At 36.7% G+C, this 20,475-nt stretch overlaps 1 protein-coding gene across 7 annotated transcripts in view; it reads right to left on the reverse strand.

Moving 5' to 3' along the window:
* The window catches only part of LOC114316749 (uncharacterized), a 60,234-nt gene that overhangs the window by 11,411 nt on the left and 28,348 nt on the right, over nucleotides 1–20,475 (reverse strand). For 3 of the 7 annotated variants that reach the window (XR_014357788.1, XR_014357786.1, XR_014357790.1), the window contains one exon: nucleotides 3,804–3,867. The exons of 2 other annotated variants lie outside the window; for them this stretch is intronic. The gene's annotated coding sequence lies outside the window, so the exon portion shown is untranslated. Of the gene's footprint in view, nucleotides 1–3,803; nucleotides 3,868–12,314; nucleotides 12,380–20,475 lie in introns of all 7 variants that reach the window. 2 more of the 7 variants (XR_014357787.1, XR_014357789.1) reach the window with 1 other exon arrangement.

The following is a 20,475-nucleotide window of genomic DNA, read 5'->3' on the forward strand; positions in this document are numbered from 1 at the left end:
GGAATTCATTGATTAAATGGTGTAGTTGGATAATTTAAACCACTCGCCTATTGAATTGTTGTTATATTTATTTCCAGTCTAGAAATAACTGTTTTGGGCTATCGGTGGAGGATAGTCGTGATTGTTGTAGACATCGCATGTGGATTAGGAATAACTGAAACTAATCACATTGGTTAAGTCATTAATTTTGACTATTGCATTAATACAGAAAATACGTGTATTGATTGAGCATTGCATTTGCATATATTGTTTTGTGTGGGAGGAGATAGGGGATGTACTCCACGGTTTAGGGGAAGATAGGGGATGGACCTCTAAACCGGATTTTTGTTTGGGAGGAGATAGGGGATGGACTCCATTAGCACCATTTTTATGTGTGCTTATTATATTGAAGTGTTTTTACATGATTATTGATACAGCACTAAAATGTGTATCAAATGGGAAGTATGAAGTGTTTTGATATGAGCATGAGTCTCATTTGTTTGGTTGATATTGGAAGTAATGTGAATATGATATATAATTCACTGTTGTAAGTTTGGCCAGGTTCTGAGCCATGTTGATAATAATGGAAAGTGAAATGTGTCTTAGACATTAGTGTCAAGAGACTGTTTAATGATAAGATTGATTATCTTGGTTAACCATCTATTGAATGCTATAGCTTTATTCAATGCTTATATTTGGTTTAGTATTTTTCTATTGGGCTGTGGCTCACCCTTTATGGGAACATCATTTTCAGGTTCAGGTGATAAGCTACCTCCACGGACTTAGCCTGGAAGGATTTGATGTTTGGGATTTTGAAGACTTGTCTTTAGTTATATGTTTTATTTTGTTATTTTTTTGAGATTTCATGTAAACATTCAAGCCTAGGGCTTAACTTGTAAATGAGTTAGTACTCATCCTTTTTGTGTCCAAGTGTTAGCTTGGAAAGATGTAAGCCCTTAGGGCATTTATTTTGATGTTGCAGGATGTTACATGTGATGTCTTTCAATAAGAATACTCTGATGAATAACTCAAATGATTCGTTTTCTTTTATAAATGCATGTTAATGTTATGGTTATTTTGGGTTTATTTTAAGGGCGTGACATTGCTCAATTTATTTGATCAAACACGATTCCACTTAAAACTCTCATATTCATTGTTATAATTAGGATCTAAACTACCAAACCAAATCAACCAAAGTCTTAAGTCTCATCAAATGGAGTCGGATGGATAAATATTTCTTTTTCACTCGATTTTATCCACGTCAATTGGGATCTAAACTACCATTAGAAATAATAATAATAATAATAAAATAAAATAAAAAATCATTTTCACTACTCATTAGGTTCATATAAAATCATTTAAACATATTTCAAAATTCAATAATGGACTGGAAGAGAGGAAGAGAGAGAGTACTGTACTTAAGTGTAAGTAATATTCATTATGATCATTTTCTCTCATGATGAAAAACCAAGTGTTATGTTCTGCATTTGTTGCTTTCTTGTCCTTTGCTATATGTGAATTCATATCCTTTACTGCTTTTAATTGTAACTTGCACATATATGTGGTTTTCAATAACTTACCTTTTTATTTTACAGGTTTTTATCTATTTTTAATTTTTTTTTATATCATTTGATGTTTAATTTTCTATTTTTGCTAACATTACTCAAAGCAAAAGGTCTGGCAATGGATCTAAGATTAAGAACCTTTCTCCAAGTCCAGGAGCAGTCAGAAAGGACTGTAAAAGCCCAAAAGCATTTGCCTCTAATAAGATATCTATAGCACCATTGAATTTATGGGTGTAAGAAAAACCAATGAAACTAGACTGACTGCTCAAGATCAATTGAAATTTTGGTTTGTGATCTATTCTTCATAACGTGCGATCTGTTGTGGTTTTAAAATTTTATACACTCATACAAACTGAAACGACTGAAATATTATATTTAAAAATTTTGAGCATTAGAAGATAATTGACTAACAATACACATTTTCTAATAAAAATTAGGGAGGAAGACATTTATAGAGCAACTTTCACTATTTTACTTCATTTATTCTCAATGTGTGATTGTACAAGTTTTTATAAAACCCTTTTAAAATCTCATGTTCCCTTCTCTACACCAAACCGAGAAAACTGAACCGTAGAATGTGGTCTGCTTTGGTTCCTCAACCAACAAAACCGAAAGGTTCGGTTTGGTACTAAACTTTCCCTTGAACCAAACCGCTTACACCCCTAATTGAATTCACAGTTGAATGATGTTTAGAGTAAATGACCCAAATATGCCTGAGGAAATAAGCATGGTTCCAATCTAGAAGCTTTCTTATGCCAAGACCTCCTTCTATTTTGGGCAAGCAAAGAGTCCCTCAAGCGAATTTATTAGAATGAAGGTAATAGTTGGTCCTTGTCCACAAAAATCCTGAGCAATTGCTCTATATGCAAGCATACTGACTTGAGGAGGATAAAGTGCATAGACCAAAAAACTTCTTGAAGAGAATAGACTGGATAATGTGAAGTCTACCAGTGTAGGAAAGAAACTAATTTTATCAATGAGGCCTTTACAATTATCAGCTGAGAGCTAACTAGAAATAAGGGGCACTCCTAAGTATTAGACCGGAAGGGAACCAAGTTGAACCCGAATTAAATTGCAAAAAACTATCTTAGATTGATCATCAATACCAATAATGTAAATCTTGCTTTTGCTCTTTTTTGGCGGAAGGCCAGAAAATTTATTGAATTTAAGAAAAGCATTAAAAGCTATTTAAAAGGACTGATCATTCGGATAACAAAAAACAAAGAAATCATCTGCAAAGCAAATGTGCCTAATGTTCAATTCATGAATTATGACACTTTGGATGAGAGGAAAACAAGCCAGAACTGATATGGTTATGAAAGATTATGTAAAAAACTCCATAACAAGGATAAATTCAATATATTATGAATTTATTTACAAAGAAGTTAAAAAGTTTTATTTTGGTTAGTCATTTTTAAGCTTTGTGGAAATGTTCCACAAATAAAAAGGTTGTGCAGAGTTGAAGTAGCCGAGGCTAAGACGACAACACATTTTAACATCTCCATTGGAGCACCCATATAAACTATTTCATGAACAAACCCTTAACATACAAAATTGGACTCCACTTTTTTGTCATATAATACACTTTAACAAACATTTTTAACATTTCCACTAGCCTTCTTAGTTAATATGGAAGAATGCATTATCAGAATAATGCATTGTGATAAAAAAATAATAATAATAAACATGGAGCTGAAACAGAAATATTTGTGATAAAAAATATTACAGAAAAAAATTTCAGATGTGAATTTTAAAAGAGTCTGCCACATAGGACCAAAATCAATCCTCTATAGAGAACACTAAAGCAAAACAGAGGAGTCATAAAATCAACATCTCCATCAATCAAATATAACTCGAATCTTCTGAATATTTCATAGGTATATACATATAAAACTCAAATTTCAGATTCTACATGAACACGGATCTCAGAATAGCACAATTCGATTAACACAAAAAACAATTGAACAATACTAATTTCACATTAAAAAAAAAAATTAGAAATTGACAAACTCAAATCCATCTAAAACAATTCCACAACCTTGAGCAATTAGATTCAATTTTCAAAATCCAATTCACAAAAATCTCAATTAGATTCACCGAAACACATTTATATCAACATCAACCCAATCTTTGCCGACTAACATTTAAACTTCACACTACACAATCTGAGTCATACTTCACAGATACATGTAAATATGTATGTATAGGCGCAAAGAGAGAGATAGAAATTGGGAGAGAGGAAGAGAGAGAGATTCATACCGCCGGATATCTCAGACGACAATGGTGAGTGAAAGAGCGAGCGAGAGAGCAGAGCTATACAGGTCTGTGATGCGAGAGAGAGAGAGAGAGAACGATCAGTGTTTGAATTTTTCTAGAACTAGGGCAAATATAAGGAAAACGAGTAAAAGGGTAAAAAAAATAAAAAAATAAAAAGGAATGAATTGGTTATTTGCGACGGGTAATCAAATGGTCGCAATTATATAGTAGCAAAAGGTCACTTTTCTAGTAGTGTCAGCTCAGTGTGAGACTTAAATTATGAATCTTAATCTTTTTTCTAAAATCAATTAAAGCAACACATATTTTTCTTTCCTATTTAAAAATAATGTGCAACGTCTTTCATTGACAATTAATAATGATTAAAAAGAGAACATGTCATAATTTTTTTTTTATTTTCATCCAAACACTAATTTTGAAAAGATAACACTTGATGTGGATTCAACTAATTAACATAGTTTCTGTAAAGACTCAAATAAAATAAAATAAGATAAAATAAAAATGTAATGGAAAATTATTTGAAAGGGTCAGGCTCACTTTCGGTGGGAAAGTGTTAAAAAAAAAAAAAAAAGGAGAGAAGTGAGTGCTGGTGCGGGCTATAAAAAAATAATACTTATCTCTCTTAGGGGGTGGAGCATTTTGGAATCAAAAAAAAAAAAAAAAAAGAGATGCAGACTGCAGTGTTGAATGGGTGGTATGTCATATTATAATATAGTAGAATGAGAGAATAATAATAATGGACCCTATTGGAGTTGTGTTCAAGTGGTGCATATTATTTTAAGAGAGAGAATGAGTGGGAATTAGGGGTTTGATTGAATATGTCCAAATTTGATCCTGATTCATCATCTCATGAGCAAAGTGACTATTAAAATATTTTCTTACTCAAATCATTTGAGTGAGAGAGAGAGAGATATGGGTGGAGATAAAATGCCACATGCAGTGTGTATACCATTTCCAGCACAAGGCCATGTGAACCCAATGCTAAAACTGGCAAAAGCTACTCCACTACAGAGGCTTTCACATAACCTTTGTCAACACCGAATACAATGACGAATGTTTACTCAGGTCCAGAGGTACCAACGCGGTCCACGGGTTGCCGGACTTCTAGTTCGAAACCATCCCCGATGGCCTCCCTCCTTCAGAAGCCGACTCCACCCAAGACATCCCTTCTCTCTCCTAATCTACCTCCAAAAATTGCGTTGTTCCTTTCCACAATTTACTCTCCAAGCTCAATGACACGTCATCGTCATCGTCATCATCGGATGTGCCGCCGGTGACGTGTATCGTCTTCGATGGGTGCATGAGCTTCACTCTCAAAGCTGCTCAAGAGTTTGGTGTCCTGAAATACTCTTCTGGACACCAAGTGCTTGTGGGTTCTTGGCTTGTGGCAGAACACTGTAAGAGAGGGTTTGATCAACAATGGTTGTCACTAACATTCTCAAAGGCAATATTTCTTGGCAATGGTCTAGTTGCTATTGTCGCTGGGTTGTTCGGAAACCTGCTAGTTGATAGCTTGAATCTTGGGCCTGTAGCACCTTTTGATGCTGCTGCGTGCTTTCTCGCAATTGGGATGGCCATTATCTTATGGTCATGAACTGAGAACTATGGAGATCCTTCAGAGAACAAGGACTTGCTTACCCAATTCAAGGGTGCAGCTGTGGCCATTGCTTCAGATAGAAGCAGAATATTGGGTATCGGTGATCTTGGACTGCATGGTGTTGGAATTGTAATTGGGAAGCTGGATTTATAGAACAAGGATCCTCTAGAGTGATTTTTTCCTAAAGTTTCCTAGAGTGCTATATTGTGTTGTTGAGATTTACTGGCAAGTCACATCAGAAAATTGATGTGACTTGCCAGTAAATCTCAACCACACAATATAGCACTCTAGGAAACTTTAGGGAAATTTCACTCTAGAGGATCCTTGGTGGGATTTATATGCTGCTGCACATTTGGCTGCAATTCCACTTGTTCAGGTTTTAGACCCATGTGCTTGAGACCATAGTAAAGAGACCATAGTAAAGAGTTTGGTGAGAGTAACATTTTGATCGGTGGAGATCAAAATCCGATAGAATCAAAAATTTGGATTTTGCGTGTTTCCTCATCAAACTTGAGGTAGAGATTTTCTATATTCTAATATGACTTTTAACTTAGTTATTTGTTATTGTGTATAGATGATGAGATTTGGTTGTGATTTGGACAAATCTAAGATTTGAGTGTGAAATGAAAATAGAAATTTTTGATGAATATGAGGTAAATGAGTATGGGGTTTGAATATAAGATCTTGGTGTACCAAAATAGTTGATTTTGGATGTTTGGGTCAATATTGGAAAAAGGGAGATTTTTGCCCTAATTTGATAAAATGATTATTTTGTATAAATAATTAGAATTAACATTGAATATGTTAAATTGGATGGTTATTTATATAGGTGGTGAAATTGGATATGTATTATCTCACACCTTTGGAAGTTTTAAATAATTACTTATCTTGAGATTTAATATATGTCTAGAGATAAATGTATTGGGCTATCGGTGGAGGATAATCATGATTGTTGTAGAAATTGTATGAGGATTAGGCGATTTAATGCTAATCTATTGATTGGTTGTCATTGAATATGACCGTGCTATAAATACATTGAATATGTATGTTTATTGGGAAGAGATAGGGGATGTACTCCATATATGATTATGTTTATAAATACATTGTATATGTATATTTGTTTGGGAGGAGAAAGAGGATGGATTCCATTTAAAATAAGTTGGCTGGAGAGTCCTGGGTGAAAGACCCGAAATTTTATATATAAATGGGTACCGAGTCCTTCGGACGAAATATCCGTAAAATGGCATATTTGAGAAAGTATAAATTGGTGCCGATTCCTTCGGATGAAATATCCGTAAAATGATAAAGTTTAAAGTGTTTATGTGTATTTTGCATAAATGGAAAAACTATTGAGTTATAATCTCATATTGGTTGTTGAAAGATAAAGAATTTAACTCATGAATTGAGTAGTGCATATGAATTGGAAATGAATTGAAGGAAAATGGAATAAGATTGATCTTAGTAGCTTATGAATATGCAGGCCTTGTGAATACTTCTGTATTAGTATTGTTTATATACGTGGTATTTATACCTTTGCTAAACCTCATATATCGTATTAGATTATTTCTACTGGGTTGTTGGCTCACCCTATACGAGAATATCATTTTCAGGTGCAGGTGAAATATTTCCTCCAAGGCAATAGCATGGGTCGACTTTTAGGAGGCAAGGGCTTCTTATTTATGCCTTATGTGTGTATATTTGTTATTTGTAAAGCCGAAGGCTTAAGATGTAATGAGTGAGACTCAATTTGTGTAACCAAACAATAACTTCGAAAGATGTAAGCCTACATGGCATTTAACTGTTTGTTAAACAGTAAACTTTGATGTATGAAAGTATGTTATTTCTTATATTTAATCTGCATATGAGTTATCTTTACAGTATTATTTTGGGAGCGTTACAGTTTCATTTAATATTATATCTATTTAGGGTGTTAATCAATAAATTAATTAATATTTCTAATATTACTGTGAAATAATTGTCTTGGTTTATGTCTAACTTGTGAATCACCTCACCTATTTATTTATTGGTGTTGCTAATAATATAGCCCTAAGGACTATCAATAAGAAACACAAAATGACGACGACGACGACGACGACAACAACAACAAAAAAAAATAAAAAATAAAAAAAATTATAATCTAAATACACTTTTCACATATTTTTAAAAATTAAAACAAATAGAAGGGTTAGATATTAACTAAAAGAAAAAGATATAATTTAAACAATATATATTTTTAAGCATGACACATGTATTTTTTAACGTCACGTAAAAATATGCACTACACATTTTTTTAATTTATTTTTATATCTGCCATGCAAAATTTCTGTTTTTGACTAATAAATGCATCGTAATTATTCTGACCGCTAAAAAGTTTGTAATTCTTTAGACACCATATATATTGTTTAGTTTTGAAAAATAAAATTAGATATATTTTGATTCAGACCTAGGTTAGATTTGATGAGTAAAACATTGATAAATTTCTTTTTTGATTTTCGATAATATATTAAGATTTTTAAATTTCAAAAATCATATATATGGTTAGATGAACCTATATTTCTACGATATTTGTACTTCTTAATATTTTTAAAATTTTTATAAATTTAGATTAATATTTTGGAGCTCATATACATTTCAGACGAAATTTAATTTTTAATCGGTAAATATTTTTAGAAATATTTTTATAAAAAAATAGGAAATATATATATATATATATATATATATATATATATATTATTTTGGTATATTTATTAACATTTTAAAACTTTAATTAAGAAATTATGTATTTATTCCTAAAATAAGTCTAATATCTATTGTATCAATATTAAAGTATATTCACATCTGAAAAACTATATAAGACTAAAGCAGGCTAGTCTATAAACTATATTTTTAGCTTAAAACCCGAAAAAATAAGTGATCATTCCATTTAGAAAATATTAATAATTATAAATATAAATTCTATCAATTTTCATTTAATGTTTTTCTCAATAAAATTAGGTCATTTGGTAATTATACTTTGTAGCTAAAAATTTCATTCATATTTTCCATTTAAATATTTTTAAATTATATGTAATTAAAATTTTATTTAGACTTTTCTTTTAAATCTCAAAATAGATGTAACATAGATGTGGTCAGAATTTTATTTTTGACTTTCCATTTACAAATTTTTAAATTACGAAAAAAAGAAGAAGATAGGCCAATAGTTTTATATCATGTATATTTTATGACACGCATTTAAAAATTTTAAAAATAAAATATTGCAGGCTTGGATATTGTGAAAAGGTATAGTTAAAATCATAAGTATTTTTAAGCACAACACATTTATTTTCTTATGTGACAAAAAAATATGCACAGCACATGTATTTTTTGTTTGGCATGCAAGTATCAATTTCACATACTTTGGATCCATGGAGCAAGGAAGAAATGGTGGATGGATCCCGGTTGTGAATCAAAGGCGAGGAGGTGGACCTCGGGGCTATGAAGAAAGGAGAGGTCTGTATACTGTGTTCGTGGACAACATCCCAAGTTCTTTGGATGCAAAGTCTTTGTTCAAACTCTTCAATAAGTTTGGTGTAGTCAAAGATGTCTTCATCCCTTTTAAAAGAAGAAAACCGACGAATATAAGATTCGGTTTTGTGAGATTCGATTGTCATGTTGCATCAGTCATGGCAGTCCAGAAAACTAATGGAATATTGGTGGATGATAAGGTACTTGCGGTCAAGTATGCAACTCATGACAGGAGTGTGCTTAGCATGAGAAGACCCCAAGCCAACAGAGAAGCCTTTAACCCAAACAGAGGTAAAGGTACAACCCCATATATTGGCCACATATCTTTTGCAGAGGTATTACAAGGGGAATCGACCACGGTGGATGTAAAAGAAAGCATGACCGTCAAAGCCAATGAAGATGGTCACAGTTGGCTTTATGAAAGCATAATTATCAGGCTCAACTCGGATTTCTCCATTAACAACAGTATCAGATTTGCTTTGAAGGACAATGGGTTAGATCAAGTGGTGGTCAGACAGGGGGGCGGCAGGGATGCAATCTTGACTTTCAAATCCCAGGAGGAGCTCCAATCAAATATCCAGAAAATCAAGGACTGGTTTAAAGACTGGAGTCAGTTTATTTTGGAATGGAGGCCAGGAATCCAAATAGACCAAGAGAGGTGTGTTTGGTTGAAATGTCATGGTATTCCTCTGAACCTCTGGAATAGGAGCAATCTAAACAACATTGGAGCTTTGTGGGGGACAGTCCTTCAATTGGAGGGTGATCTTAGCCAACCAAAGTCATTTTCCTATTCCAGAATTAAAGTGGTTACAACATGCATGGAGCTCATTAATAAAACCATTCATCTGGAATGCAAGGGTAAATTACACCAGTTTTTGTATGTGAAGACCATTTTGCTAATCTAGTGGAGGGTAATGGGGTGAGAAAAATCGGGCTGGGTGATTGTAATAGCAGCTCCAAAGTGGATTTAGCAGAACTGAGAAAAATGACTTCACAGATGAGGGATGCAAGCGGAAGGACGATGTTGATATAGTGGCAAATCAGTTTGCCTTGTCTGATGATGCGATGCCTTCCTCCATTGAAGTGGCTCGAAGGAAGGAGCTTCCTCAATGCAATAGTAGAGAGATGGTGGGCACAGTTATTGAGGAGACATGTTGTGATGTGGAGGTCAGCAGACCTAATGGAATAGGTGGGAAAGCAGCAATGATGGAGGAGTGTGCACCCTGTCCAAAGAGAAATGACCATTCACTGAGGTGTGCCGAGCACGCTTCTGAAGCTGGTTTGTTCAAAAGTCTCAGCGGATCGCCAGGTGGGTTTGGGCCTGGTATTAATCTGGAAGTTGCCTTGGGCCCTCCGTATAATGAGCTTTTAGTTCAAGGACCTATTCGTATGCCAGTTGAACATCAAGGTAACAGGGCATGCGATAAGTCTTTATTACCTGGGCCTCTCTTATCGATTGGTTCAAATGGGTCAAGCAATATGAGCTTACATGATCAAGGCAATGTTCATTGTCCTGCTCCTTTCCTCAGCCCAAATCGGTCGGCCAAGAAAGCTGGGAAAAAGAAGGCTCAGATGGAAGGTTTTTCTCGGTTTGCTCGACTCTATGGTCACCAATCTGCAGCTATCGGTAGGCTTCCCTCCAAGTCCGTTATCTTCAGGCCAGCAGTAGTGTCACTTGCACACTCGGAGTTGTCCGAGGGTGAATCAAGCTCGCATAGCTATCTCCTCAAGGAAGCGCAGGCCACTGTCAAATTAGGGAAAGAATTGGGTATTAATTTCTGTGGGCAAGAAGAGGGTGTGGTTGAGAAGATTCTTGAGCTGGAGTGTAAGGACAAAGAGAGATTTTTAAAGGATGGAAATGTTTAGCTGTAATAGCAGTGTGCAATGGGTGTGTGGAGTTTGGATCAGAGTAGAAGAGTTGTTCCATGGGTGTATCGGTTGGGTGTTTGTAGTGTGAGGTGTATTAGATTGCAGTGTGCAGTGGGTGTTTCTGATAAGTAGTGTTACTGATAAGTAGTGTGCAGTGTGCAGTGGTGTTTGTAGATTGGGTATTTGTCCTTGGGTGTATTAGATTGCAATGGGTATAAGTAGTGTTTCTGATCTCGGGGGGTTTGGGAATAAGTAGTGTGCTGCTCAGTGGGTGCAATATAAGAAGCGTGAGGCTGTTATCAAGTGGGCAGTGTTCTGCTTAGTGGGTAAAAGTAGTGTTCTGCTCAGTGTTTTACTTGTATTTTGTGGGGGTTGTTAGTGAGGCTGTTATCCTCTGTTTTTATGTTAAGTTCTTCTTAACCACTATTTTTATTCTATGTCCAAAAAAGTGTGAGGCGGAGGGGCTGGTTGTTTGGGCGCGAGTAGCAATAGTAGGGGTAGTTTGTACCTTCCGAATCTCTCTCGGTGCGCCTCATCTTCCTGTACTCTTAATTTTATGCTGTTAATAAAATTTTTCTTTGCTGATAAAAAAAAAAAAAAAAAAACACATGTATTTTTTGTTTTAATTTCTCTTTGAGTAACAAATGTGCTATAAATATTTTATGCCTAAATGTTATTTTAATTCTATAGATGCCACATGAATTGTTTAGTTTCAAAAATAAAAATAGAAAATTTTGAAATAAATATTTTTAAAATTTAAAATTATATAAGACTAATTTCATATTTGGAATTTTTTTTTAAAGATTTTTAAATTTCAAATTAGAGATGGCTAAATTTCTTTTTTGACTTTCTATATTAAGATTTTTGAATTCCAAAATTATAGATATGGTTAGATGGCCAATATTTCTATGGCATGTGCATTTTTTAAAATTTAAAAATTTAATAAATTTAGATTAATACTTTGGAGCTCATAGAACATTTTCAGGTGAAAATTTATTTTAGGGGGAATTATAGTACAACGGGACAAAAAAAATTACAAAAACATGTGGGATGCGAGTGATTCTATTATGAGATACAAGTGAAATGCTCTTGTACCCCTCTATATTTGTGTAAAAAAAAACATTTTTTTTTTATTCCAGTGGGATATAATACCGCTTTCATTTCACTTAATATATAGTATAATTATGGTACACACCCTTAAAATGTGTGTATTATATGCACCTTATAATTTAAAAATAAAATGGCATAATTTCATATTTTCTGAGTCATAACTTTAAAAAATTTATATGATAACTAAACACAATATGAAGCATAACTAAAAAACTCATGAGTCATAACTAAAATAATGTCATAATTAACGAAAAAATGGCATAATTAAAAATACATGTGATATACTCTTTTTAATGATGTGTATATTAAAGTTTCCCATAGTTATAAATCGATAGATTATTCAATAGTAAAATAGATAGGAGGGGCCGACTAGCACGAGACAACCCTCTCTCAGCATTAATTATGTGAGTATTTACCTGTTGGAAAATCAAATACGAGATCTTAAATAGGTTCAGCAACGTTGGGAACCGCAACAAGGGATCTGTAAGTAACCCCCTCAAGTAAGAAGTTTCATTTGATGCTACCATATAAATTGTTTCTACATTATTTTGCAAAATATTTGAACCTCAAAAAACATTTCTCATAAACAACATTGTTCAGGCATTATAAATATAGGGATAACAATAATGTAGAACAAATCAAGATTAACTTTATAGAAGTTAAAATCTCACTTGGTGACTCCTGTAATGATATTAAATTCTTATTGTAGCTAACATGTTGTAATAACCCTCGCCACTGTTTACCGAATAACCACTGATTACCGTTAAACTGAACTGATTATGACTGATAAGTGAACTGAATAAATTACTGAACTGACTGACTGAAACTGGGTATATCTGTTTAATTATAATTCTATCTGTTGACTGTTTATTTGATCTGTTCGTATTTTAGTGTTTAAACTGCTAATTGAAGGCCTTATCGGTGGCCGAACCGGAAATCGATTAGTGTTTTATGATCATCGCAATTTATGTGATTTTATAGCATGTTTATCTGAAAATTGATTTGGTAGATTAAACATTGATAAATTGCATTGTTGACTTAATTACTATTTTGCCATTGTGAGTGGGCCACTACACCAAACCTTGTCTAAGACTTAGTCTTGCATTACACAACATTTGTTCAGCCATTTTTCTTGAGTGTTTGGCCGACTAGAGAGGGAGAATAGGGAGTTAGAGTGAATTCATCTTGAATTGCTTGGAAACTTGAAGAAATTGAAGGAGTATTGCATATTTGAGCTCCCTCCTTGGACTACAAGACCTAAGGTAGATCATTGACCTTCTTTATTGTGTATTTGAACTTGTTCATGCTTAGTTCTTGAGCCTCTAGTGATTTGAGCCTTGAATTGGTCCATGTATGTTGAATTGAAGCCTAATTGTTGCATGCATGGCATACTCTTGCATTTTTGAGGTTGTTCGTCATGGATTTTTGCATGCATGTCCATGTTTTGAAAGTAAACCATGTTTTCATCTTGTTTTGAAAAGAATGAGCTCTCTAGAGCATGTTTTAAAGCTTTGAAATTGGTTTGAATTCATGCATGTTTGCATGTTCTCCATGTTCATGAAAATTGGTTTGAAAGTGAGTTTGAATTAAACACCCTTGGGCTTTGATTTCTCAAATGAATCATGTCATTCTACATGTTTACAAGTGTTTTCTGGAAATTCAGACCAAGAGGATCGGTTTTGATGCATTTAAACTTGGTTTTGAGCTTGGAGGTGCAATCTGGGTTTTCCAGATTTTGCGCTCCTGCTCGAGCGGGGAAAGTGGCGCTCGAGCGGGGAATCCGAGCATCCAGTATCTTTGCACTGTTTTACAGTCCGCTCGAGCGGGGGATTGGACGCTCGAGCGGAGGCAACTGTATCATGCTCGAGCGGGCGTTGACCGTCCGTCGAGCGGAGATTTCACCCATCCAGTACTTTTACAGTACGCTCGAGCGGGGGATTTGACACTCGAGAGTGTACCTTTGTTGCATGTCCGCTCGAGCGGGACTCTGTTTTTTTGAAAATTCTAAAACTGTTTTCTGATCACATCTTTGCATCTTCATCTCATTCTAGGCATTCTTAGGCCTAGTTTAAGACATCTTGTTGAGGATATAGATGTAGAACACACCGAGGCATTAGGGATTAAGTTATTATCTTTCCCAACTGTGTAGCTTAGTGTGTGTTCATCCTGTAAACTGTGTAGGGTTGGCTTTCCGAGGAGACGCTCTAGCTTACTGTAGCCCAGAACTCTGTGAGTAACATCTGTGTAAAGATATGTTCAAAAATGATTATCTTCTGAACAATTGAACTGTACTGCTTTCTGAACTGATTACTGTTAACTGATTGAATGTATGTCCTATATTCTGAACTGTATTGTGGCATCCTTAGCACCTACTGTTTACTGTTACTGTTACAGAGATCTCTGTCGGTTCCCTCGTTGGAACCACTACTGTTTACTGACTGATGGCCATCATTTACTGTTCGGTCTTTTTTAAGACCTACTGTTTACTGTACTGCTATGCTAAGGAATGTACCACATATGACTGAATGACTGATATACTGAAACAATGAACTGTTTTCATTACTGTAAGGACATTCATTCTTAACCCCTTTACGCATTGTGTTATTCACTGGGCTTTAGCTCACTGCTCATAAATGTATGTAGGTGTACAGGCACCAGAACACGGCTAAAAGCGTCGGGGTAAATTCCAGTTTTTTCAAGCCAACTACTATGCCTCACTGCTAGGTTCCGAGCCTGCCATGCTATGGCTTAGGGGTCTTTTATTCCCCCTTCTGTCTCTATACCTGTTTTGTAAACTGTATAGACTGATAGCACTGTACTGCACTGTACTGTACTGTATTGTAAATAGGGATTGAGTCCCCGACTGAAACGAATGTAAATATTGTGCATACTGTTCTGTACTGTTTATGTATATATGTATGAAAAGTCTTTTTGCATACAGACTGTCACAGCTCATTAGACATTGTTTATTTACTGTTTTGGCTTCCGCCAGGCCCTGTACTCTGTTTTACTGTATTATTGTTAAGCAGGCCTTCGGTAATCTCGGATTACTGGCCGGTTACGGTGCTAAACCCATAGGGCCAGGTTTGGGTCATGACAGAGTGGTATCAGAGCGATACTTAACCACGAGTTATACCGCACACACGTGTCCAAGTGAGCTATAAGATGTCCTAGAAAAGTGATTAGGGCATTTCATGAGCATGATAAGTGTGTGCCTATGACATGATTGAATATATGTTAATATGTTAATCTGTTTAAACAAATGACTGCCTATGTTGATAACTATTATAACTGCTTATAGTGAAATGGATAATGCAAAAACTGCAAATGAAACTGAATCCTCATCCTCTGAAGCCAGAATGGCTAGACTGGAACGGATGATGGAACTGATAACTGAAAGATTAGACCAGCAACAGAATCAACAGCCCCCACCTCCTCCTCCGGCTGTACCGGAACAGAATGTGAATGTAAATGATGGGGATATAATTGCTCTGACCCAAAAGTTCAGCAAAATGAAACCGCCATCCTTTCAAGGAGGCCTTGAACCGTTAAAAGCTGAAGCGTGGGTTCTCGAGACCGAAAAATTGTTTGAGGTTTTTCCATGCTCTGAGGCACATAAAGTACTGTTGGCCACCTTTACCTTGCAAGAAGATGCTAGAAGGTGGTGGATGCTTGTCCATGATGACAACACTGTAATGACTTGGGCTCAATTCAAAGGAGCCTTCTTTGAAAAGTACTTCCCTCAGTGTGTTAGGGATAGAAAGGTGACTGAGTTTGAACAACTGAAACAAGGCACCATGTCGGTGGCAGAATATGAGACAAAATTTACTGAACTTGCCCGTTATGCACCGCACATGGTTGACACTGATTACAAGAAGGCCAGAAAGTTTGAAGGCGGCCTTAATGTTGCAATACTGGACAGAATTAATGTTTTGAAGCTACCGAATTATGTGAATGTCCTTGACCGAGCTTTGATGGCTGAGTCGAACATCGAAGCACTGAAAACTGAAACACCAGCGTCTGAATGGCGTGGTAAAAGGCAGGGTTTCAAATTCAAGAAAGGCAAGCAGAACCCATTGAACAAGAAACAGAATACGGGGTCAACAACTAGCCCTAGTCAGGGGAGTGGTTCCATACCACCCTGTTCTGAGTGTGGCAAGAAGCACAAAGGAGTTTGTTACAAAATATCTGGAGCCTGTTACAGGTGTGGCAAGGTGGGCCACATGGTTAAAGATTGCCCCTCTACTCCTCAGGGCAATAGCAAAGCTGCAGTCAGCGGCGCAGCATCAACTGCTCTACCGAAACCGAACCCGAACCCTAAAACTATCGGGAAAGAGCCCATGAGGCAGGGCCGAGTGTTCGCCCTAGTATCGGGAGATGTGCAGAATACCGAGACCGTTGTGTCAGGTATCCTCTCTATTTGTACTCAAAATGCTTATGTACTGATTGATTCGGGGTCTACGCATTCATATGTGTCGCATGCTTTTTCGCGAAAACTGAATAGACCCTTAGAACCTATGAACTATCTGTTAGCTGTATCTTCACCCGTTGGGGGATCTATGACCTGTGCATATATGCATCCTGCTTGTGAAATTATTGTTGGAGATGCACATCTGTTTATTGATTTACTGCCACTGAACATTGACCATTTTGATGTTATACTGGAGATGGACTGGTTAACGAAATATCATGCCACCATAGACTGTGTAACAAAACAAGTAGTTTTTCGTCCACCTGGTTTGCCTGAATTTGTGTTTAATGGGGTTGGAGTAGTACCTCCTCCATATCTGATTTCATCTGTGAAAGCTGGTAAATTGATTAGAAAGGGATGTAAAGGATATCTGTGTTCTGTATTGACTGTATCTACTGATGATAGTGCTAATGTGAATAGTATTCCTATAGTCAGAGAATTCTCATATGTTTTTCCAGACAATTGCCAGGGGATTTGATTGACAGGGAGATCGAATTTACTGTTGATGTGATTCCCGGAACACAGCCAGTTTCTAAAGCTCCTTAACGAATGGCTCCAACTGAACTGAAAGAACTGAAAGAACTGTTAGACAAAAAGTTCATCAGACCTAGTACTTCACCGTGGGGCGCACCTATTTTGTTTGTAAAGAAGAAAGACGGCTCACTGAGACTGTGTATTGACTACCGTGAACTGAACAAGGTAACTGTGAAAAATAAATACTCATTGCCTCATGTTGATGACTTATTTGATCAGTTACAGGGTGTACAAGTGTTTTCTAAGATTGATCTCAGATCCGGATATCATCAACTGAAAGTTAAACCAGAAGACATAGACAAAACTACTTTTAGAACGAGGTATGGACATTACGAATTTTTAGTTATGCCTTTCGGAGTTACCAATGCACCAGCTGCATTTATGGACCTCATGAACAGAATCTTTAAACCGTACCTTGATGACTTTATTGTTGTATTCATCGATGATATACTGATTTACTCCAAAAGTGTAGAAGAACATGAATATCATCTGAGACTTGCCCTACAAACCCTAAGAGAATAGAAACTTTATGCTAAACTGTCTAAATGTGAATTTTGGCTTGATCGTGTTATGTTTTTGGGGCATGTTGTTAGCAAAGATGGAATTTCCATTGATCCGCAGAAAATTGAAGCTGTAGTGAACTGGCCTAGACCAACAAATGTGATCGAAGTCCAAAGCTTCTTGGGTTTGGCTGGATATTACAGAAGATTTGTCAAAGATTTCTCCAAAATTGCCTTACCATTGACTCAACTGACACAGAAGGGGATATCATTTGACTGAACTGACCAAAGGGAGTCTGCTTTCCAGGAGTTGAAAACTCGACTTGTGACTGCACCGATTCTTACCTTACCTTCAGGTATAGATGGTTATACTGTATTTAGTGATGCTTTTTATAAGGGTTTGGGATGTGTTTTAGTGCAGAATGGGAGAGTTATTGCTTATGCTTCCCGACAACTGAGACCGCATGAAAAGAACTACCCGACCCACGATCTGGAACTTGCTGCAGTAGTATTTGCGCTGAAAATCTGGCGTCACTATCTGTATGGAGCGACATGTGAAGTATACACTGACCACAAGAGTTTGAAATATTTCTTCACACAGAAAGAACTGAACATGAGACAGCGGAGATGGCTAGAACTGATTAAAGATTATGACTTACAGATATTGTACCATCCGGGAAAAGCCAATACCGTTGCCGACGCATTGAGCCAGAAATCGATTGGAAACTTAGCATGTTTGCTTACCAGACAGAAAGAGTTGTTTTGTGACCTTGAAAAATCTGGAATTAAAATTGTTTTGCGAGAACAAGGTGGAACCTTAGCTGCTATTTCTGCTCAACCGGTACTGATCGAAGAAATTAAAGAGAAACAGCAACATGATGACTTCTTGAAGAAAATCATCGAAGAAAGGGAAACCAAACTAAGACCGGGTTTCAAATTTGAAAATAATGTACTGAAATTTCAGGAAAGACTGTGTGTACCAAATGATACTGAACTGAAAAGAAGAGTTCTGCAAGAGGGCCACAATTCAAAATTTTCTATCCATCCAGGGAATACGAAAATGTACCAAGATCTAAAACTGAATTTCTGGTGGCCGGGAATGAAGAAAGAAATTGCTGATTTTGTATCGAAATGTCTTCATTGCCAACAAGTTAAAGCCGAACATCAACGACCCGCAGGCTTATTACAGCCCTTACCTATACCGGAGTGGAAATGAGAACATATCACCATGGATTTTATTGTGGGATTGCCTCGCTCCAGTAAAGGTATGGACTCAATTTGGGTTATTGTTGATAGACTGACTAAATCTGCTCACTTTTTACCTGTTAAGACAATTTATAATGCGGACAAATTGGCTATACTCTATATTGATGAAATTGTTAGACTGCATGGAGTGCCTGTGTCCATTGTTTCTGACAGGGATTCGAAGTTTACATCGAGGTTTTGGCAAAGCTTACAGATTGCATTGGGTACTGAATTGAGACTGAGTAGTGCTTACCATCCTCAGACAGATGGCCAGTCAGAAAGGACCATCCAGACTCTGGAGGATTTACTGAGAATGTGTGTCCTTGATTTTCAGGGAAATTGGGAAAGCCATTTGCCATTGGCTGAATTCGCCTACAACAACAGCTATCATTCAAGTATTGGTATGGCGCCTTTTGAGGCATTATATGGCAGAAAATGTAGATCTCCGATTTGCTGGGCAGAAGTTGGAGATGGGCCTTTGCTTGGGCCCGAGATTGTATATGAAACGACTGAGAAAGTGAAACTAATACAATAGAGGTTGAAAACCGCACAGAGTAGACAGAAAAGCTATGCAGATGTCCGAAGGCGGGACAGAGAGTATGAAGTGGGTGATCACCTGTTTGTGAAAGTGACACCAATGAAAGGCCAGACTCGTTTCGGAGTCAAAGGCAAGTTAGCGCCAAGATATGTCGGACCGTATGAGATTATTGAGAAAATCAATCCGGTGGCGTATCAAGTTGTGCTTCCTCCTGAAATGGAGCATATGCATAACTTCTTCCACATTTCTATGTTAAGGGACTACCTCCGGGATCCTTTCCATGTGATAGAGCCGACTCGTGTAGTGCTTAGTGATGACTACACTTACGAGGAACGGCTCATACAGATCGTAAACAGACCGATCAAAAAGTTGAGAAACAAAGAGATCCCGCTAGTGAAAGTCGACTGGCAAAACCATGGTGGCGTGTATGCCACTTGGGAAAGGAAAGATATAGCGACCCCGGTCTTTTCCCATTTGATTATTGTATCCGGACTTAGGTTCCGTAGATTCCGTCATTGTATAATTGTTGTTGTCATTCATTATTTTCTTATTTTGAGTCTTGGGTTGTGTTGAGAAGATTTAGAGCAGGTTGGCTGAGCTTAGGAACCAAGTCTAGTTGCCCAGGTTTTGGCTTATCCGCTCGAGCGGAGGTTTGTACGCTCGAGCGGGGAATACACCCATCCAGTATTTTCCTGTGTAGTGTTGGCCGCTCGAGCGGGGGATTGGACGCTCGAGCGGGAAGTCGTGAGTGACGCTCGAGCGGGGAGTTGGGCGCTCGAGCGTGGACCTGTCTGCAAAAACTTCTGGGAGTGTGCATTAGCCGCTCGAGCATAAGTTTGGCCGCTCGAGCGGGAGTCTGTGAGTGGCGCTCGAGCGGGGGTTTCCACGCTCGAGCGGGGCGACTGGTATAAAAATCCGAGATCCGACTTTCTGGATCATTTTTCATCTCCTTTTTTATCTTAAAACCCTAGAACCGTCTTCTCCCTCTCCCTACACACCTTCTCTCTTAGGTTTGATCTACTTAGAGTGTATTTCTACCCTAAGTCCTTTGTTAAAAAGATAGAGTGAGTCGAGGGCTTCCATTTAATCTGAACGTTTGGTGGTTTGGAGCACTTTGGAATTTGGGTCTTCATCTTCATCTTATCCATTCGTGTTCTTCACTTCAAGGTAGGGATTTCCTACTCCATTCTATAAGTTTTGTTCTAAGTTTTGGTATTTTGATATGTTGGGAGTACTTTGGTAATTTTGGGAAAAACCCTAGTTGTATTAATAGATTAATTTGTATAATT

This window comes from Camellia sinensis, unplaced genomic scaffold, assembly GCF_055761805.1.
Source record: "Camellia sinensis isolate YWXY unplaced genomic scaffold, ASM5576180v1 Unanchor10, whole genome shotgun sequence".
Taxonomy (NCBI): Eukaryota; Viridiplantae; Streptophyta; class Magnoliopsida; order Ericales; family Theaceae; genus Camellia; species Camellia sinensis.